At 37.9% G+C, this 23,593-nt stretch overlaps 1 protein-coding gene and 1 non-coding gene across 3 annotated transcripts in view; one reads left to right on the forward strand and one right to left on the reverse strand.

The window, feature by feature from the left end:
- ZRANB3 (zinc finger RANBP2-type containing 3) overlaps positions 1-20,590 on the reverse strand; it is a 302,647-nt gene extending 282,057 nt beyond the window's left edge. For both annotated transcript variants that reach the window (XM_045782977.2, XM_045782969.2), the window contains exon 1: positions 20,380-20,590. The gene's annotated coding sequence lies outside the window, so the exon portion shown is untranslated. The remainder of the gene's footprint in view (positions 1-20,379) is intronic.
- Positions 13,372-13,478, forward strand: LOC123783384 (U6 spliceosomal RNA). Its single transcript, XR_006777192.1, has one exon. It is a non-coding gene; the product is annotated as a U6 spliceosomal RNA (small nuclear RNA).
- Positions 20,591-23,593: the final 3,003 nt, after the last annotated feature.

Genomic DNA, 23,593 nt, shown 5'->3' on the forward strand with positions numbered 1-23,593 from the left:
TATCTCACACCATACACAAAAATAAACTCCAAATGGATGAAAGACCACGATGTGAGACAGGAATCCATCAAAATCCTAGAGGAGAACATAGGCAGCAACCTCTACGACATCGGCCAAAGCAACCTTTTTCATGACACATCCCCAAAGGCAAGAGAAACAAAAGATAAAATGAATTTATGGGACTTCATCAAGATTAAAAGTTTCTGCACAGCCAAGGAAACAGTCAGAAAAACTAAGAGGCAGCCCACGGAATGGGAGAAGATATTTGCAAATGACACTACAGATAAAGGACTGGTATCCAAGATCTACAAAGAACTTTTCAAACTCAATACACGAGAAACAAATAAACAAATCAAAAAATGGGCAGAAGATATGAACAGACAGTTTTCCAATGAAGACATACAAGTGGCTAACAGACACATGAAAAAATGTTCAAAATCATTAGCCATCAAGGAAATTCAAATCAAAACCACACTGAGATACCACCTTACGCCAGTTAGAATGGCAAAAATAGACAAGGCAAGAAACAACAATTGTTGGAGAGGATGTGGAGAAAGGGGATCCCTCCTACATTGTTGGTGGGAATGCAAGTTGGTACAGCCACTCTGGAAAACAGTGTGGAGGTCCCTTAAAAAGTTAAAAATTGAGCTACCCTATGATCCAGCCATTGCACTACTGGGTGTTTACCCCAAAGATACAGATGTAGTGAAGAGAAGGGCCATATGCACCCCAATGTTCATAGCAGCAATGTCCACAATAGCTAAATCGTGGGAGCCGAGATGCCCTTCAACAGATGAGTGGATTAAGAAGTTGTGGTCCATATATACAATGGAATATTACTCAGCTATCAGAAAGAACAAGTTCTCAACATTTGCTACAACATGGACGGCACTGGAGGAGATAATGCTAAGTAAAATAAGTCAAGCAGAGAAAGACAACTATCATATGATTTCTCTCATCTATGGAACATAAGAACTAGGATGATCGGTAGGGGAAGAAAGGGATAAAGAAAGGGAGGGTAATCAGAAGGGGGAATGAAACATGAGAGACTATGGACTACGAGAAACAAACTGAGGGCCTCATAGGGGAGGGGGGTGGGGGAATGGGATAGGCCAGTGATGGGCAGTAAGGAGGGCACGTATTGCATGGTGCACTGGGTGTTATACACAACTAATGAATCATCGAGCCTTACATCAGAAACCGGGGATGTACTGTATGGTGACTAACATAATAAAAAATCATTAAAAAAATAAAAAAAACAAAGAAAAATAAGACAAATCAAAGAAGCAGAGACAATATTTGTAAATTATGTCTGACAAAAACATATAAGGAAGAATTCCAACCAAATAATAAAAAGACAATCCAATTTAAAAATGGGCAAAAGATCTGAATACACATTTCTCCAAGAAGGTGTATACACATGGCCAATAAGCACACAGAAAGATGTTCAACACCATTAGTAGTAGGGAAACTGCAAATCAAAACCAAAATAAGACACTCCACCCTCATTAGGATGGCTGAAAGAAAAATGATAGATAGTAACAAGTGTTGACACAAGTGTAGAAAAATTAGAACCCTCAAACACTGCTTGTGGAAATGTATAAAAGTGTAGCACTGTGGAAAACTGTCTGGCAGTTCATCAAAATGTTAAACATCATTACTATAAAACCTAGAAATTCTACCTCTAGGTATACACCCAAAAGAAACAAAAACACAGATACACGCAAAAGCTTGCATACAAATTTTCATAGCAGTATTACTCATAAAAGTTAAAATGGGAAACAAACAAAATGTCCATCAACTGATGACATGGTAAAGAAAACTGGTAAAGAAAATACAGTATATCCATACAATGGAGTATTATTTGACAATAAAAAGCACTGAAATACTGATACATGCTATAACATGGATGAACACTGAAAATACTACACCAAGTGACAGAAGCCAGCCACAGCGAACCACATATTGCATAATTCCATTTATATGAAAGGTCCAGACTAGGTAAATTCATACAGACATAAAGTAAATGAGTAGCTGCCTGGGGCTAGAGTTGGAATAGGGGGTGGGAAGAGTAGGGTGGCAGAGAACAGAGAGCAACTGCTAATGAGTACTGGGTTTCTTTTTAAAGAGATGAAAATGTTCTAAAATTAGATTGTGATGATGGTTCCAAAATTCTATGAATATATCAAACCTTACAGAATTGCAAAATAAGTGAATTTTACGGTATACACATTACATCTCAATTAAGCTGTTAAAAAATGCACTGTGAAAAAAGCTCAATGTAATTTTCAAAAATAACAAAATAACGAAGTTGTACACTCTTCTCAACAGTGGTGAGAAAAGCATTTGATAAAATTCGAAATTCATTTACAACAAAAGTTACCTAACAGCAAAAATAGGAGTGAACTTCCTTCATATGGTAAGTTTTTACCAAAAACCTTCAGCAAACATTATACTTAAGGTAAAATGTCGAAAGCTTTCCCTGCAAGATCATAAATGACACAAATATGCCTATTATTACCAATTTTATTTAATAGTGGAATCATCTCAGTTGAGTAAGACAAAAGGAAAAGGACAAAGAAATGAGAAAAAAAAAATTAAAATTTGGTTCCAGTATAAGGCAGCAACATAGGAAGATCCTGAAATCACCTCCTCCAGGGACACACCAATTCCACACCTATTTACTACAGAACAATTCCTCCTGAAGAACTGAGGGCTGACTGAACAACTTCTATACAACAAAAGATAGACCACATAGAGAAAGGCCAGAGAGATGAAGACAAGGGAACAAAGGAAACCCCACCTATGATGTTGCAATCTCCAGTGTGAAGGGATAATACTGAGAGACACAGAGCAGATTCTTCTACCCTGGGGCAGAGAAAAAAAAAAAAGTCACAGTTTAAAAGGGCAGCTACAGTATAAAGGAACCAGCCCTAGAACCCTGCAGAATGGTGGAGGAGATGCTGGAACTCTCTCCAAGCATGAGAGGCTGGCAAAACCCACATTTACGCACATCCTCCACCTTGAGAGTACAGATGGCAGCAGGGTCCAGGTGTTAACAGCCAGCCTACCACATTGGTGACAGCTGGGTATCTGGCCCACACCAGCCCCAGATGCCCTGGACACAGAAGAAAATGTCAGGATTTGAAAGAGTAGCTAGTTTGTAAAATATCCAGGCATAGAACTCCATCAAACAGCAAGGGAGCTGCTGGTACTCTCTCCAGGTTGGAGGAGCTAGAGAGCATCACAGTTTACATTCTGTATCCACTTCGATAGTGCAAACAGGAGCAGGGTCTGGGTGCCCCCCACAGCTTATTCCTTCAGTGAGCCATGGGCCCCTGGCCCACACCAGGCCCAGCCATCCATGAAAACAGCCTCAGAACAGCACACACTAGGACACTCCTGATCAGAACCTGCTTACAACTCCAGCCATACTGCTAAGGTGATACGGAACCAAGGCACCCCCAAAGACTCCAGGCCCACACCACTTTGGCTCCAGACAGCTTGCTAAGGCAGCTCTGGTACAGAGTGCTCCAGCACCTTCTTCTGGTTCACGCCTACTTGGTTCCAGCCACCCATCCAAGGCACTCCCTCCACAAAGCATCCCAGGAATCTACAGCTCATGCCCACATCAGTTTTACCTACCTGCCAAGAGCACCCCCTATATGGAATGCCACAAGACACCACTGTCCCCACCCCACCAAGTTTCCAGCCACCTTGCCAGGGCACCCCCTACATGAGCATACCAGAACATTCTAGCCTCTACCAGTCTCAGCTCCAGTCACCCCACCAGTGAATCCCCAGTGCTACGCATCCCAGGACATCCTGACTTGCCTCCACTTCAGCTTCAACTGTCCTCCCAGGGCACCATCTACATGGAGAGCCCTGGAAAATGCCCCACCCCATGTACACTTCAGCTATAGCTATCTGGTGCCCCTGCATATAGCACAAGGGACACCCTGGCCTGCACCCTGCCTCAGCTCCAGCTAGCCCACCAGGGCACCCTCTATGCAGCAAGCTCTGGGACACCCTGGTTTCCACCCACTTCAACTTTAGCTACCCTGCCAGAGTGCCCTTTGTGCAGAGAACCCAGGGACTGCACTGACCCACACCCATTTCAGCTTTAGCTGTCCTACCAAGGCACCCTCTGCACAGAGTCACAAGACGCTCTGGATAGCATGCATTTCAACTTTTGCTGTTTTGCCAGGGAGCCCCCTGCACAAAGAGCCCTGAGACCACCCCAATATATGCCCACTTCAGCTCAGGCCATCATACCAGTACAGAGTATCCCAGGAACCCCAGCCCACCCTAGACAGAGCTTCAGCCAACCAGCCAAAGTCACCACGTACACACAGTCCTCACTGGAGACAACCACATATAAAACAATTCCTTCAAATTTAGGAGAATCAGCTGTTCCACCCAATTCATAGAAACAAACTCAGAAAGTCAAGCAAAATGAGGAGACAGAGGATATGCTCCACTGAAACAAAACAGAACCTCAGAAAAAGAACTAAATGAAACAGAGATTAGGAATATGCTTGATAAAAGTTTAAAGCAATGATCATAAAAACGCTTACCACGTGGAAGAGAAGAGTGGAAAAACTTAATGAGAATTTTGACAAAGAGAAGATATAAAAAAAATAACCAATCAGAGTTGAAGAATACAATAAGTGAAATAAAAATTACACTAGAGAGAATCAACAATATATTAGAGGATGCAGAAGAACAGATCACTGATCTAGAAGACAGGGTACTGGAAATACTGAGATGAACAGCAAAAAACAAAAACAAAACATGATAATTTTAATAAATGAGGATAGGGTAAAGGTCCTCTTAGATAAGACCAAATGAACAATCACATTGTAGGGGTCCCAGAAGAAGAAAGAAAAAGGCAAAGAACTTATTGGAAAAAATAATAGATGTAAACTTCTCTTTAGATGTAAACCTAACCTAGGAAGGAAAAGACATGTAGGTTCAGTAAGCATAGAGAGTTCCAAAAAAGCCCAAGAAGGTGTACTCTATGACATATAATAATTAAAATGTCAAAGGTTTAAGAGAGAAAAAGAGAATTTTAAAATCAGCAAGAAGTAAGTTACATACAGGGGAAACACCATAAGGCTGCCAGCTGATTTCTCAGCAGACCAGAAGTGAGTGGAATGATATATCAGAGTGCTGAAAGGAAAAAATCTACAATCGAAAATAGTCTATCCAGAAGGATTATCATTCAGAACTGAAGGAGAGATAGAATTCCCAGATAAATAAAAGTTAGGAGTACATCACCACTAAAGCATCCTTACAAGAAATCTTACAGTGAATTCTTTAAGTGGAAAAAAAAGTTCATAAGTAGAAGATAATTATAAATAAAATAATGAAAAATAAGGGGCATTTGGGTGGCTCAGTCTGTTAAGCACCCAACTCTTGATTTGGCTCAGGTCATGATGTCAGAGTTGTGACATCGAGCCCTACAAAAGGCTCCACACTGGCTTGGAGCGCACTTAAGATTCCCTCTTTCCCTCTCCCTCTGCCCTTTCCCACCACTTGTGAGCAAGCATGCTCCCTCCCTCTCTCTCTCTCTCTCTAACAACAACAAAAAAAAGTAAAATATTACAGCATATAAATAAAACATGGAAGGGGTAAGTAAAAAAGACGTTCTTTTAGAACTTCCAATATATTCAAGCTTAAGTAACCATCAACTTAACAAAGACTGCTATATAATTAGAATACTATATATGAATCTCGTGGTAACAACAAACACAACAGCTATAATAAATAAACAAAAAATAAAGAGAAAGAAAGACAAGTATAACACTACAGAAAGTAATCAATCACTAGGAAAGAGAGCAAGAGAAGAAAAAAGGACAGAGAAGACGTACAAAAGCAACTAGAAATAATTAACAAAATAGCAATAGACACATAACTATCAATAACTTCTTTAAATGTAAATAGACTAAATTATATAATCAAAAGACAAAGGGGACAGAAAATTAAAAAAAAAGAGAGAGAGAGAGAGACCCATTTACACACTGCCTACAAGAGACTCCCTTCAGACCTAAAAACACATAGAGAATGAAAGTTAAAGGAAGTAAAAAGATATTCCATGCAAAAAAGTGAGAAAAAAGCCAGGGTAGCAATAATTATATCAAACAAAACAGACTTTAAAACTAAGAGTATAACAAGAGACAAGAAAGGACACTACATAATGATAAAGGGGACAATTCAAAAGGGGATATAACAATTATAAATATCTATGCACCCAATGATGGAGCACAAAAACACATAATGCAAAAGTTAATATGGATAAAGGAAGAAATTGACAATTATACAATAGGATACTTTCACACCTCAGTTCCATCAATGGATGGTTCACCCAAGCAGAAAACCAATACGGAAACACCACCTTTGAATGACACATTAGACCAGAAGGACTTAACAGATATATACAGTACATCCAATACCCAAAGAGCAAAATATACATTCTTTTCAAGTGCACAGGGAACATTCTCTATTATAGACCACATCTTAGGCCATAAAACAAGTCTCAATAAATTTAAGAAGACTGAAATCATATCATGCATCTTTTCTGACAAAAACAGTTTGAAACTAGAAATTAATCACAAGAAAAAACTGGAAAAAAACACAAATAGGTGGAAGCTAAGACATGCCAATAGGTCACCAAAGAAACCAAAGAGAAAATTGAAAAATTCATAGAGACAAATGAAAATGAAAACACAATGGCCCAAAATCTTTGGGACAGAGCAAAAACACCTCTAAGAGGGAAATTTTTAGTGATTCAGCCTCCCTCAAGAAACGACATAAATCTCAAAGAAACAATCTAACCTTTACAACTAAAGGAACTAGACCAAGAAGAACTAAGAAAGCCCACAGTTAGCAGGAGAAAGGAATTAATAAATATCAAAATAGAAATAAATGAAACAGAGACTAAAATCAAAACAAAAACAAAATAGAAAAGATCAATGAAACTAAGATGTGGTTCTTAGAAAACAAACAAAATTGAAAAACCTTTAGCCAGACTTATCACAAAACAAAATCAAACAGGAGAAAAATAAAATCAGAAATGAAAAAGAAGTGACATTCAACACCACAGAAATACAAAGAATTGTAAGACAACACTATAAAAAATTATATGCCAACAAGGTAGATAACCTAGAAGCAAAAGGTAAATTCCTAGATAAACAATCTCCCAAAACTGAATCAAGAAGACATAGAAAATCTAAACAGACTAATTTCTAGTAAGAAAATAAAACTGGTAATCAAAAAGCTCCCAACAAACAAAAGTCCAGCACCAGATGGCTTCACAGGCAAATTTTATCAAATATTTAGAGAATGAATACATATTCTCCTCAAACTAGTCCAAAAAATAAAATAGGAAAAAAACACAAAACCTTCCAAATATATTCTATGAGGCCAGCATTACCCCGATACCAAAGACACTACTTTTTTAAAAAAAGAAAACTACTAGATCCCTGACACAGGTGCAAAAATCTCCAACAAAATATCAGCAAGCCACATTCAACAATACACTAAAAGGATGAGTCACCACAATCAAGTGGGTTTATTCCAGGGACATAATAACGGTTCAATATTAGCAAATCAATCAACGTGATATGTCACAATCAACAAAATTAAGGATAAAATCATTTGACCATCTCAATGGGTGCAGAAAAAGCATTTGACAAAATTCAACATCTGTTCATGATAAAAACTCTCAAATTAGGTTTATAGAGAACATACTTAAATATAATAAAGGCCATAAATGAAAAATCCATAGCTAACATCATACTCAATAGTGAAAAACAAAGAGCTTTTCCTCTAAGATCAGGAACAGGAGAAGCATGTCCACTCTTGCTACTTTTATTCAACATAATATTGGAAATTCTAGCCACAGCAATCAGAAAAGAAAAAGAAATAAAAGGTATCCAAATTACTAAGGAAGACATTAACCTGTCACTATTCGCAGATGACCTGATGCTACACATAGAAAACCCTAAATACCTCAGGGGCACCTGGGTGGCTTAGTAGTTAAGTGTCTGACTTCAGGTCAGGTCATGATCTCAGGTCCTGGGATCAAGCCCTGCATTAGGCTCTGTGCTCAGCAGGGAGTCTGCTATCCTTCTCCCTCTTCCTCTGTCCCTCCCCCTGCTCAAGTGCTCTAAATAAATAAATGAAATATTCAATGAAAAAAAAAGAAAACTCTAAAGACTCCACATAAAACTATTAAAAGTAATACATGAATTTAGTAAAGTTGAAGGATACAAAATTAATACACATACATCAGTTGCATTTCTATACAATAACAAAGTAGCAGAAAAATTAAAAAACAAATCCATTTACAATCCCAGTAAAAAGAATAAAATACCTACAAATAAACTTAACCAAAAAGGGAAGGACTTACTCTGAAAACTATAAAATATTAATGAAGAAATTAAAGATGACACAAACAAATAGAAAGATATTCCATGCTCATGCACTGGAAGAATATTGTTAAACTACCCCAAGCAATCTACAGATTCAATGCAATCCCTATCAAAATACCAATGGCATTTTTCACAGAATTACAACAAATATCCCTAAAACTTGTATGGAACCACAAAAGACCCTGAACAGCCAAAGCAATCTTGAGAAAGAAAAGCTGGAGGTATTACAGTCCCAGATTTCAAGGTACACTACAAAGCTATCGTAATCAAAACAGTATGGTACTGGCACAAAAACAGACACATAGATCATCGGAACAGAATAGAGTCCAGAAATAAACCCATGCTTACATGGTCAACTAATCTATGACAAAGGAGGCAGAAATATATAATAAAGAAAAGAGAGTCTCTTCAATAAATGGTGCTGGGAATACTAGACAGCTACATGCAAAAGAATGAAACTGGACCCCTTTTTCACATCATACACAAAAACAAACTCAAAATGGATTAAAGACCTAAACGTGAGACATGAAACCATAAAACTCCTAGAAGAAAACATAGTCAGTAATTCCTTTGACTTTGCCTTTGCAACATTTTTCTAAATAGGTCTCCTCAGGCAAGGGAAACAGAAGCAAAAATAAACTATTGGGACTACAACAAAATAAAAATGAAGGAAACCATCCACAAAAGGAAAAGGCAACCTAGTGAAGGGGAAAAGATATCTGTAAATGATATCTGGTAAGGCATTAATATCCAAAATATATAAAGAACTAATACAACTCAACACTGAAAAAACAAATAAATCTGATTAAAAATGGGCAGAGAACCTGAATGGACATTTTTCCAAAGACATACAGATGGCTAACAGACACACGGAAAGATGCTCAACATCACTAATCATCAGGGAAATGCAAATCAAAACTACAATGAGTTATCACCTTAACCTTGTCAGAATACCTAGAATCAAAAAGATAAGAATAACAAATGTTGGTGAGGATGTAGAGAAAAAGAAACCCTCACACGCTATTGCAATTGCTGCAGCCACTGTGAGAAACAGTTATGGAGATTCCTCAAAAAATTAAAAATAGAGTTACTTTTTGATCCAGTAATTCCTCTAGTGGGTATTTACCCAGAGAAAACAAAAACACTAACTCAAAAAGATATATGCACCCGTTTACTGCATCATTACTTACAATAGCCAAGATATGGAAGAAACCCAAGTGTCCCCCAATAGATAAATGAATAAACAAGCTGGGGTATATCTACAACGGACTGTTACTCAGCCATAAAAAAGAATGAGACCTTGCCATTTGCAACAACATGGACAGACCAAAAGAATATTACATTAAGTGAAATAAGTCAGACAAAGAAAGACAAATACTATATGACTTCACTTATATGTGGAATCTAAAAAGCAAAACAAATGAATAAACAAGCAAAAAAAGAGCAGAAACGGACCCATAAATAGAACACACCAATGGATGTAGTGGGGGAGGTGGGAGGGAGGCATGAGCAAAATGGGTGAAGGAGAGTGGGAGATACAAGTTTCTAGTTATGGAACAAATAAGTCACAAGGATAAAAGGTACAGCATAAGGAATAGAGTCAATGGTCTTATAATTAAAGTTGCATGATGACAGGTGGCAGCTACACTTGTGGTGAACACAGTATAATGTATAGACTTGTCAAATCATTATATTGTATGCACGAAACCAATGTAACATTATGTGTCAACTATACTTCAATTAAAAATATAAAATAAAAAAATTAAAATACAACAAATGACATATCAGAATTATGTACACAGAATAAAATAATTTATATATAACTAGTAGGTTTATAAGCAAATTTAGTAAGACTAATGAATACATAATCAATATAAAGAGTCAATTGTCTTCCTCTATATAGGCAAAAAGCTGAAAATAAAATTTTAAACTAAAATCATTTTCAAGAGCATCCAAAAATTCAAATTTTAGAAATAAACCTAATAAAAAGAAGTGAAAGAACTGTAAACAGAAAAACTGTAAGAGATTTTTAGTAAAACTAAACAAGACATAAAACAAGTAAGTGATAACCCTGTTAACAGATTGGAACTGATTATAATATAAACAAACTCTTGAGATGACATGACATGTCACTGAAACAACATGAACATCAGCAAAAACAGGCTCGGGTATTAGTTCTGAAGGCGGGGAAAGAACCGGTATTTTTGAAGTTCCTATCATATAATAGTGTCTTCTTTGTGCCAAGAACTTGAACATATACTGTCTCATTTAATCCTCCTAAGAACTCTATGAAACAAGTACTGATTTTTCTTCACGAATGAGGAAACTATGACATAGTGGGTGAGAAAGCCAGGATTCAAATGTAAGCTTATCTGGCTACAAAACCTAAAAACAAGTAAATCTTCATTCAAAGAATTTAAACACAAGCAAAAATCAAACAAGGGCACCTGGATGGCTCAGCAGGCTAATCGTCTACCTTCAGCTCAGGTCATGATCTCAGGGTCCTGGGATTGAGCTCAGAGCCCATCTCCCCGCTCAGCAGGGAGTCCACTTGTCTCTCGCCCCTCCCCTGTTCATTCTCTTTCTCTTTCTCTCTCTCTCAAATAAACAAAATCTTTAAAACAAACAAAAAACAAATCCTGTCTGGATGTATGCTTCTAGGAAGATGGGGTATACAATCACTGGGAAAAATTGTTTCACAATTTCTTAAATAAACACGCAACTACCATCTGACTCAGCAATGGTACTCCAGGGCATTTATCCTAAAGAAATCAAAACTTATGTCCACAAAAAGAAACAAACAAAAATCAAAACAGACATACACAAAAAAAACAACTATTCATGAATGTTTACAGCAGTTTTATTCTTAACAGCTAAACACTAGAAAGAACTCAGTTATACTCATGGGTGAATGGTCAAAACAAACTCTCGTACATCCATATCATGGAGCACTACTCAGCAATAAAGAGGCACAACTGATACACACAACAATCTGGATCAATCTCCAGAGAATTATGCCGAGTGGGAAAAAAGCCAATCTTGAAAGTTTACATATTGTTTGATTTCATTTATATCACATTCCTGTACTGATAAAATTAAAGAAGTAGAGAAGAAATTAGTAGTTGCCGGGGTGAAGGTGGAGAGGAATAGAAGTGATGGTTGCTATAAAAAGGCAACATGAGATATCCCTGTGGGATGCGACTGTTCTCTATCTTGATTATGTCAATATCCTGGTTGTGACATTGTACTACAGTTTTTTTAACATGTTACCATTAAGGAAAACTGGGCAAAGCATATGCATGATCTCTTTGCATTATCTCTCACAACAGTATGTGAATTTACAATGATCTCAAAATAAAATTTAATTTAAAAAAATGGGAAAACAGTCTGGCTTAACACATAGCAATGGATTTCAAAGTGTGGAAGAATGAGGTCCACAAAGATAACACTCCAAGACCGTGTAGACAGTGACAGGTAAAACATGTATCTGGGTCTTTGCCTCCTTTTATGCACCCCCTCTGCTTCAGAGCTAAATCACAGTGAAAATGTCTATTTTAAACAGACAAAACATTTGCCCTGAAAAGAATTTCACTTAAAAAATAAGTAATTATCTAATGAACTTTATTCCTGAATTTCATTCTTTCATGCATTCAACAAAAATATATTTGGGTGTTAACATGGAGCAGACACTGCACTAGGCTCTGGAAACATTGTAAAAAAAAAAAAAAGACGCAGTTTTGAAGAAATACTATAGGGAAAGTACTAGGTGTTAAGGAAGCATGTACCAAAAACTCAGTTTTTAAATTTGGAGGTTTGGAAGGCTTCCTAAGAGATATATACATCAAAGCTGAGACATCAAGAGTACACAATAACCAGATGAGAAGCATATACAAAGGCCCTGATTTGGAAATAAAAGGCAAAGAGCAGGTAGGAATTCTTAGTCTTCATTTTACTCGACCTATCAGTAAATCATTCCTTCCTCATTAAATCACGTTTTTCACTTAGATTCTAGAACACCACATCCCCATGGTTTCTATCCTCCTTCAACAGTCATTCCTGCTCAGTTTACACTTGTACTGTACTGGTTCTTCCTCATCTCCCTGCCCACTTAAGGTTAGAGTATACCAGGGCTCAGTTCTTAGTAACCGTTGCTCTATCCTTTAGAGATATCATTAGTATCATGGCTTTAGATATTACCTCTATGCCAATGACTCCCACATTTATATACAGAGATCAGACGTGTCCTGAACTTCAGACTCATGTATCTAACCAAACATCTCTACCTAGCAGTCTAATGGGCATCTCAAACTTAACTAAAACTGAACTCTAGAACTTTTCTCTCAAACCCTATTCCACCCACAATCTTCCCCATCTCATTTTTCCAGTAGTCCATACCAATTCCTTGACTCCTCTGTGTCTCTCATCCTGCATATTCGATTCATTAGCAACTCCTGTTACACTGAAAATATGCCCAGAATCCCACCATTTCCTACCACCTCCAAATCCGCTCATCCGATGTGAACCACTATTATCTCTAATCTGAATTTCTGCAAGAATCAAACTGATACCCCAGCTTCCACCTCCCTCCCTACATTCTCCCCTCAATGTAGCAGTCAGTGAGATACTTTGAAAAGGTAAGTCTGATCATAACACTCCTCAGAACTCCTCAGCGGTTCCCAGTTTTACTCAGATAAAAGCTCTTTAATGGTTTATAAGCCCGTCTACAAACTGCTCCCACTCCTACTACCGTCCCACCTCACTTTTTCTTCTCTGTCACAATAATGTCCTTACACGCTCCTGCTTTGAACTCTGCACTAGCCGGTGTGCCTGCTTATATCACTCTTCCCCCAATTATCTATATGGCTACTTCTCTTGATTCCTTCAAGAATTTTTTCTGAAACATCAAATTTTCAACTTACTTAAAATTTCAACTTTCACGCTTGTTTCAGCAGCATATATACTAAAATTGGAACGATACAGAGAAGATCAGCATGGCCTATGCACAAGTATGACACACAAATTCATGAAGTGTTACATATTTTTGAGAGAAAGAATTTTAAAGTAAATGTGGCAACAATATGTGATTCTGGGTCAAGGGCATATGGGAGTCCTTGGCACTATTCTTGTGACTTTCCGTATGTCTTAAACTATTTCAGAATAAAAGTTTAAAATTTTAAAAACAAAAAACAAACTAGAATTGCAACTCCCTATTATCTCTTCCTTTCCCTACGTTTTCTTTCTTGACAGCACTTATCACTTTTTAAGACACTGTATGACTTAGTTTCCTACTGTGGTTTTGTCTTTCCCCACTAGGGTATAAGCCCCAAAAGGACAGAGATTCTTGTCTGTCTTGTTTCGTGGTGTATTCCATGCACCTAGAGCAGTGCCTGGCACCAAGCACTCAAAATTATTTGTTATATTCCAAGTTTCAAACGACAGGGGTACCATGATTAGACAGTCTAGAGGTAAAGTAGTTCATAAAGAAGAAGAAGTATAAAGTAGGACCATAGGCGTGCATGGCTGAACTAGTGTGGAAATCAAATTCACAGGAGACACAGCAGTCCAAAAACTAAGAAACTAGCATGTTGTGTCAATTGGGCTACACATTCAAACGCAGAAGTCACTCTAAGTAGACAGACAGTAAGTCAAATTCAAGTTATAGCAGGGAAATTGGGGACAGTTTGCCTAGTGATTAAGATTAGATGGAAGGTTGTTTATTGAATACAGATTAAGGCTCCCTATTAGGATATTAGGGTATTAAAACACCCTAAAGAGTTCTAAGATAGAAAGTATACCTATATATGGAAATTTCTTCCTACTACAGAATATCAATCAAATCTTCTGTTGAATTTAAGATCAAATTCAGTTAATCCAGATAACTAAATTTTATAAATACATCTTAGTCAAACAAAAATGATCAGTGGAAATGGTTCCAAGTAATACAGCAATTTGGCTACATAGATACAACCAGTAAATGCTGTGACAATGAAATGCCTTAACAAATCTTGGAGGACCTACAATAAAACATCTGATTACTCACTCCTCCTGTCCTCCCATCCCACTAATAATAGAAGGCAGGTGGATAGAGGCAAGGGAAGAGGACTAGAAGCCAGGAACCTCAGAATATACCTCTCCCAACTAGGGATGTCATCATGTAATAACATAAATAATTCCAAGTTCCTTATTGGAAATATAAATTTGGCTTGAAAAAGTGCCAGTTCTTGCAAGTGGTTAATATGGACGTCTACTGGTCAGCTCTGCTTTAAAGTACTTGGATTCCAGAAACCACAGATTCACAAAAAAAATAAAACAAAAGCCTGTCATAAGTTTCAAAAGGTAGTCAATGAAGAGGTCTACTTATCTACTCAAATATTTTCAAAGTGATTATATACAAAGTCATATACTCAGTCACAGAAACTCTTCAGATCTGACCAAGACTTCAAATTTTAACATATTCATTGCCTTCATAATAGCATACATTCTCTTTACGTTTATATCTGATGTAGCTATATTTAAAAATAGTCAGTTAAACTACAACCTAAATTAAATAAGTGGAAATCACATTTTTTGTCAGTAAAACTGAATATTCTAAAATGATAATAGGTTAATTTCAGTAAATTACAGAATTATATAATATTTAAAAAATCATTTATGGGGCTTTAAAAACTACCATATCTAATACCGAATTACTTTAAAATCAAGGACACTAGAACCTTTCATTCTACAGGCAACTGTTTTCAGAATAATGATAAAATACCTCCCACTTATTGAGTGACCTGTGAGGACATTTTTTAAAAAACTCTTGTATTTCTCAAAACAACTCACAAAGTATTATTATCCTCACATTAAGGTCAAGAAAATTGAGGTTCAGGAAAATTGATGTGAAATAATTTCTTACCAGTTGGCAAATGGTTATATTAAACCTGGAACTGTGATTGTTCTAATTTTTAAGTCTGAATTTTTGCCATTATACAACACTGCCTCTCAAAATCACTCAGTTGACAAATACTTTTTGAGCGCCCATTATGTACCAGGCATTGCAGAAAATACCAGATATACAAAGATGAATTTGTGCCATTGCAGCCTCACATTTTAGCCCAATCTAGGGCAGAAATAAGAGTTATAAATAAATAACTGCAACACAATGTAATAAGCGCTATGAAAGTCTGTATGTGAATACCATATAATAACGAAAGTGTTTGCTCTGTGTAAGGTAGCAAACAATCAAAGAAGGCTTCACTTATGAGAAAAAAAATGCTTGGTAAAAAAGAGAACTTAAATTAAATATTTTTTAAAAGATTTATTTGAGAAAGAGAGAGAGCACGCACACGATGGGGGTGGGGCAAAAGAAGAGGGAGAGAATCCCAAGCAGACTGGGTACAGAGCCCCATACAGGACCCTGAGATCATGACCTGAGTCAAAATCAAGAGTCGGATGCCTAACAATGAGCCATCCAGGAACTCCTTTATTAAATTAAATATTGATGCAACTCTTAAGTTGAAAGTTGAAGAGCGGGGTTTGCAGATGGACAATCAAGATAAAAATATTTTAGAGAGGAAGAAGCCTTATTTGCAAAAGCACAAAGTTTCAGAAAATCCTAAGCAGTTTAGTATAGCTAAAAAATACAATACTTGTGACAAGTGGTAAAGAAGTAATAACAGGCCAGGTCAGGGAGATTCTCATATGCCATGCGAAAAAAAGAGTCTGGACTTTACCCTGTAAGAAACCGGGGGCCTTTCTTAGACTTTAATCAGGCCACTAGTTTACAAAGATTACCTTGTCAAATACTGAAGAATAGATGTGAAGGCAGGGACAACCTTTTAGAAGTCAGTCCAGGTAATACAATTTATAATTTCTTGGCTTCAGACTCCTATATTTAATTACCTACCTGACATTTTGGACACGTCACAGACATTTCTAGCCTAAACGTCCAAAACCAAAGTCTTATTTCTCCACCAAACTTGTGCGCTCCCTGTCTAATCTCTCAGTAATAGTATAACCATGCAAGTTACTCAAACCAGCAACTTGGATTCACTCTTGATTTCTCCCTCTCCTTGAGCCACCAAATTAAATCCATTTATTATTAATTATTCCGAGGGCATATCTCAAATGCATCCATTTCTTTCCAGTTCCATTGCCATCCAAAGCTATCACTGCTCAACTGGAATACTGCAATAGCTCCCAAATGGACTCCCTGACATTTTCCTTAATATCAGTTGGTTTCCTTAAAGCACTTATTATAATTAGCAATTCCTTTTATCTATTTACTTGAATTTTGTCTTTCCTTCCTATTAGAATGCCTTCATAAAATCAAGGACCTATTAGAATGCCTTCATAAAATCAAGTGTCTTGTTTATCATTTTATTTCAGCATGCTAGCATCAGCCAGGTCAATAAACAATATCAACAGGCACTATTTCATGTGTTTTATGTATATGAAGTCATTTAATCCTTACAACGACCTGCGATGTAGGTATTTTAATATCTCAATTTTAGAGATAAGAAAACTAAGGCACAGATTGTTAAGCTACTAATCTACACAAGGTCACCCAACAAATACATGGCAGAAAGTACATGGCAGAACCCAGAATCAAACCTTGGCAGCCTGGAGCCCATTTTCTTGATTATTAGCCAGCACTTCTCTTAGTTGATGCTCAATAAATATTTCTTGATCAAATAAACAAATGAGAAGAGGAACATGTTTAGGGGACATGTTAAGTTTGAAGTACTTGGAAAAGGCTATGAAGTACAGAGGGATAGTTATAATAAGTATGCAAAAGGGGCACCTAGGTGGCTCAGCCAGTTAAGTGTCTGCCTTCGGCTCAGACCATGATCCCAGACTCCTGGGATCAAGTCCCGCATCAGGCTCACCGTTCAGGAGGGAGTCTGCTTTTCCCTCTGCCCATCCCCCCGCTCATGTTTTCTCTCTCTCTCTCTCTTTCAAACAAATAAATAAATAAAATCTCTTAAAAAAATAATCAGGCAGAAGTCATCAGATTCTACTGGAAACCACATGTAAAATGCAAGCCCCTTTATAATAAAAAGTGATCATATAATTTTTAAAAATTGGACATGCTCTTAAACTGCTGCTACCTTTCAGATCCAATTCCGTAACAAAAACATGTTTTCACAAAGCACAGAGAGTCCCACTGAGCCTTGACTGTATCTGATAAATTCTATATTATGAATATGAAATGAAACCCTTGTCATTAAGTAGCATTCAGTATCTAAATGTTAAACTTGTACTTTATTAAAATAAAGAAGTGCCAAGATGTACTTTTGACAAAATGATACCAAAATCCATCTAAAAAATACAAGAAAATATGAGAATAACAAGAAAATATGAGAATAACAAGAAAATACCTAAAAAAGAAGAGTGGAAGCACATTTTACCTTCTTGATACCAAAACATAGTCTAAAGTTAGAGAAATTAAGATAATGTGGTTCAAATTGAAGACAGAACAATGAAAAAAAAGAGTCCAAACAAAATCAAGGATGTATAAATTGTAAAATTAAATATAAGAACAAATTTTAAATTATATATACATATTATTTTTTATCATCTAATTTATAAGCATCACAAATAACCTAGAAACTATAAAGAAAAAAGGCAGATTTCAAAAGTAAAATAATTAAAAGTATTTCATGGAAAAACAGCATTAAAAGTTAAAAAGACAAATTTCAAAATAAGAGTCAAGGCTTGCAAAAAATATATGAGAGTTAAAAACCTAAGAAGTACTTCCTTTAAAATTATTAAGAGATTATGATAAATAATAATAAGCTACTTAAAAGGTATTAAAATGCTCAACAGAATTCAATTACAAACAAAATAATGAAGAATCACTTTTTGTAATCAGATTGGATGAAATAAAAGATGCCAAGTAAGTGCTCTCAAACACTGTTAGTAAGAAAGAAAACGGGCACAACCTTTCTGAAGAGCGATTTAGGAACTATAGAGTATTTGTGGCTAAATAACCTACTTCTAAAAAGTTGGATTTACAGGATACTCAGACAAGCATATAAAGATTTGTTCACAAGAGCATTCTTTTTAAAAGTTAATAACTGACCCAACAATCCCACTTCTGGGCATACATCCAAAAGAAATGAAAACAGGATCTTGAAGATATATGTGCACACCCATGCTGGCTGCAGCATTATTCACAATAGCCAAGAGGTAGAAGCAATCTAAATGTCTATTGGCAGAGGAACAAATAAATAAAATGTAGTATATACATATACATTGGAATATTACTCAGCCTTGAAAAAGGAAATCCAGTCATACACTACAACATGGATGAAACTTGAGGATGCAATGGTAAGTCAAATAAGCCAGTCAAAGAAAGGGCACTACTGTTTGAGTTCACTCATACAAGCTATCTCAAGTAGTTGAACTCAAAAAAAGTAGAATGGTAGATGCCAAGGGCTATGGGAGGGGGAAAAGGGGAGTTGTACAAAAAGTACAGTTTCAGTTTTACAAAATTATAAAGTTCCAGGTATCTGTTTAATGACAAGGTACATATACTTAACACTACTGTACTATACACTTAAAAACAGTTAAGATTGTAAGTTTTATGTCTTTTACCACAATCAAAAAAGTTAATCAAAAATAATGTAAATATCCATCAAGTAGGAATTGATTATGTTAGAGACATACAATGAAATACCAGATAGCAGTCAAAAATGATATTTTAAAAATGATATTAATATATATCCAGTCATATCCACAGCCTATTGTTGAATTTAAAAAAAAAGATTTACGAAAAATCAAGGTAGTATGATAGCATTCATGCAAATGTCTGTACCTATAATAGATCCTTAAGGATATTCACCCAAATGAAATGGTGATATCTCTGGAAAACAGTATTACATATGACTTCCTTTTTTATAGTTCCCTTGTTTTTAAATGCAATGACCACATACTATGTATGTGACAGAGAATACTTCAAAAAGAAGTGACTGCCACCGTTTGTTCCAGAATTCTAGAACGGAATTTTACATTTCTCTCTCCCTATGCATGTATAGCACATATTGGGGAATTAATAAATATTTGAGAAGATGAGTAGGGAGTAAGAGATCATAAATGAGACAGACCTGGATATGAATCTCAGTTCCAAAATTTACTGATCAAGGCCTTAAAGTCTTAATGAATGTCACTGAACACCAATTTCTTCAACTATAAATGTCACATAGCAATACTTGCAGATTGTTTCAAGAAAAATCTACTTAAAGCACTATCATTCCTGGCTGAAGAAACACAATAAAATGATGGCCACAGTCACTATTTCTTGACTTGAAGAACGCAGGACACAACAACAACAAAAAACTAAAAATCTATAGAAAACTACACTGCAAAATTATACTGAAAATTCCAACTGCATTAAGAAAACAAGAGCTCTATATTGTACACCTGAAACTAATAATACTATGTTAACAAACTTGAATTAAAATAAAAAATTACAAAAAAAAAAAAAGGTAATGCCTTGACTGTTGGTCCCACAACACTGATGGTTTACTAAAAAAAAAAAAAAAAAAATGGTGATGGACCATTTTTTATTAATAACCCTGCACCCTTCCGTAGCTTATTTCCTTCCAACCAGTCCTTAGTAGTGTGTTTGTAAATGAGGGAGTTGTTAGCTCAGAACTTCTAAGGCCATTTTTAGTCAGACGACCTGAAGCCATGCTTCATGTAAGCAAAGCGGCTAAAAACATTAGAGGCACCCTCCAAAAATACACGGGTGCAGTCTAATAGTGAGCAAGTCATAAGATAGGAAAAATGGGACTCTGGGATTGAAGACTAGGGGTAGAGAATGGCATTCTGGACTTGGAAACTACCGCCATCCCATTTCACCCACACTTTCTTAAAACACAATTACATGCAGTTCAACTTCCTATCGCTCTCGAAAGAAACTACAAACTTGCCCGCCACGCCACTCCGAAAGCCACACCTGGTGTATTCGCTGCAGAATCTCCAACTCCCGCCACAGGTTTGGCTTGCGTCCGCCCCAAGGCGGAAATGACTTCAAAGGGACAAACTGAAAGTAAGAGAGTTCAAATGCCAAGAATCTAAAACCCCTGGGGGGTTCTGTGAAAACTCTTCTCTGACTACCCTTTTCTTTTATGCCTCCCTCTTCTACTAGGGTGTTGAAAAGGATTCGCCACACACTTGCAACTGATTCCCCGCCCCAAACTCCAAATCTTTTGTCCCCTCTCATTGGCCAACGAAGTGCCATGGGTCTCTCCCAGGAACTACAATTCCCGTCAGGCCCGACGGGAACTAAAGGGAGGAAAGGACAGCGGCGGGGGCAAAGAAGATTGGGAAATGTAGTCCCCTGCAGGCCGAACAGCGCAGTAACCCCGCCTTCCCTCACTGAAGCTGGAGAAACCAGGTGTTCGGCTTAGAACCCGTTACCGCTAAAGGGAGGAGCCAAGCCCTTAAGCCGCATTCCTCACTTCCCCCGACATGGAGGATAAAAATGTTTATTCACTCCAAGGAAGCTCTATAAATATTCCCTGAAGAAATATGGTTGTCTTTCCAATATCTCCAGGTCAGTAAAAACTCCACAGAACTCCACCTCAGGCTCCCAACTCGTGGGAAAAGGTGGCTTTTTTACAAGTGGGCAAAATGGCTGTCCTCTTAGTTTTACCATTGGTTGTCCTTTGCGTCCTTCAAGGGCGGTTACTTATCACCGATTGGTTCTTTTTCCCTTGAGGGTGGAGGAAGATTTGGCACGGCTCTCCCGCGGCCCGGGAGGAGATAAAGGGGTGGAGAGAAGGCAATTTGTTCGGGTCTGATTGGATGATTCTCATGTCACTCGGAGGATGTATAACCTATGATTTGTGGACTGCCCCTCAAAGAGAACGAAGAGGTGGGGCTGGTGCGTGGTGGGAAGGGGCGGGATTCTGCCAGCCGCGGCTGCCGCTGGAGCCGGTGTCCGGGCTGGTGATGGGGTTAATTCCCTTTCGTAAGACTCTTACTTGCACCCACCCAGCCCCGCCGTCGCCCTGCCGCGCCGCGCTCCAACCGCCTCCTCCTCCTCCTCCTCCTCAGTAACGCGGGTAAGAGATGCCCTCCCCTCCCCCCTCCAGCTCCCCGGGAATAACGCGCCTCGCTCCCCTCCCCCGCCCGCCAACCGGTAGCGCTAACGGAGAAGGAGGCAGGCAGGGGAGAGATGTGTGTGAGAAGGTGGCCTTCCCCGCCGAGCCATCGGCGCTCCAGCCAGGCCCCCGCCGAGGTGCTGCTGCTGCCAGCCCGCCGGGAGGTCGGGTTCCGAGGGAGCCCGGCTCGCCTGGCCCGCCGCTGCAGCTGCAGCTGCATCCACTACCTTGTGCCCACCGCCCCCACCCGGGGGCCATGTGAAAAGCAAACCCCTCGAGGCCTAGCGGAGGAGGCAGGGGAAAGGTTCCTGAGTCCCTGCCATGGCTGCTGCTTGCTGCTCTTGCAGCCCCAGGGACTCGGGAACCAGCCACTGCAGGCCTGCCGGGAGCGGGTGCCGTGCGTGGTTCTGCTCTCTCGGGTGGCTGGCCCGGGTGCCTCGGGCTCCCCGGCCCACCCCACGCCTCGGCCCCCCGCCTTGCACCGGGAGAATTTTCAGAAAGGAAATAAAGCATTCCGACCCGTTGGTGAAATGTGGGCATATCTTGCCTGTGGTACCAGAAAAAGCACAATGGGATTATTGAAAAGAAAGTTGAATGACTGTCAGTGCCACGGACCCCGGGGGTCAGATTTACACACCTTATGGTTGAGCCTTAGGCTCAAACCTGTTTTTGAAGTTTTTTTGTTCTCGTTTTTTGTAACTAGGTGCAGAGGAGAGTGCCTCTGCTTTTTGAGCTTGCTTTTATGTAGAAACGAATAGTTGAGGCTATCTTGTCCCGTATGTAATTGTCCTGGATAGCAAGTTAAGTAAAAGTAAGGCTTAGGAAATAGCAGATGATTTTTCTGCTATGATGTCCTAGAAAATATGTGTGTATAGATCTAAATATCCATGGTTATAGTTTGCCTAATTGTAAATCTGAAGAAACCCTTTGCTGTTAGCTTAGATGTCATTGATTACAAGAACTTTTGAGTAATGAAAAGGTGGTTAAAGTCTAACTGGAAGCTAACCTAGTTGTAATATTTGAAAGCGTAAAATCCATGTAATATTTTATATAGTCAGCCGTGTAACTAGAGTAATTGGGCATGCTTCAATTTAATAAAATTTGGCATATTTGGGAGCGAATGCTTTTTCCTCACACATTGATTAGGAACTCGTCTTTTCACACCTTGTGGGGGTTTTTTTTGGCTGGTTTTGGTTTTTTGTTGTTGTTGTTTTTTTTTTTTTGCGTGGGTGAGTATATCCTTTAATGGATTCTGTCGTTCGTAGTAGACATGGCTATATCAAAGGTAAAATTTTAGGCTCACTTCTGAGGCTTAACTTGTTAAGCAAACTTGGGTTCTGAAGAAAAAATCAGAGTTTTGCCTATGTGGTAGACCATTTCTTCAGGGTCTAAGGAGACCCTACTGGCTTAATGATCTTACATATTCTAATACACTTGCATACAGAATTACATAGATCCTAGATTCAGGGTCTGGAAGAAGTGGTTGTGTGCTAAAAAAATGAAACATAACCCTGAAAGGTAAATTCGCTCAGCTCTCCACAAAGCACTGATTTGTGTATATATATTCATGTATCATTCAGCTTAGCATTTTCTAAAACTTGTTGGTTAATTGATAAGTTATAGAATTGATACTTTCAGATCTCATATACTTTATGTACAGAAAGGGCTGATGAAAATATAGGAGGCTTTTACATTCTGTTTATTAGTGGTGGGACCCTTCTGTGAGCTTCAGCTCAGTTTCTTCATGTATAAAATTGGGATGATAGCGCTTAACTCTTGGAGTTGTGAGGATTAGAGATGAAGTATATAAAGCTCCTACTATTGTGTTTAATACTTATTATGTATTATTAAATATTAACTTATTAATGCATCGTGAGAGAATGAGTTATTTACATACACAAGATGTTGCAGACTCAGAACTTGCTCTGTTATGACAGGAGTACTATGGGAGTTTTCATTTATATAGGAGCTTAAATTGGTGAAGTTTGCTGCTAGCCATTTTCAGAGTAAAAGGTATGTGGGAAACTAGTAATCAGATACTGAAGAGTTGTTGATTTTATAGAA

This window comes from Ursus americanus, chromosome 1 (assembly GCF_024610735.1).
Source record: "Ursus americanus isolate L20-20 chromosome 1, mUrsAme1.1.p, whole genome shotgun sequence".
In the NCBI taxonomy this organism is placed as follows: Eukaryota; Metazoa; Chordata; class Mammalia; order Carnivora; family Ursidae; genus Ursus; species Ursus americanus.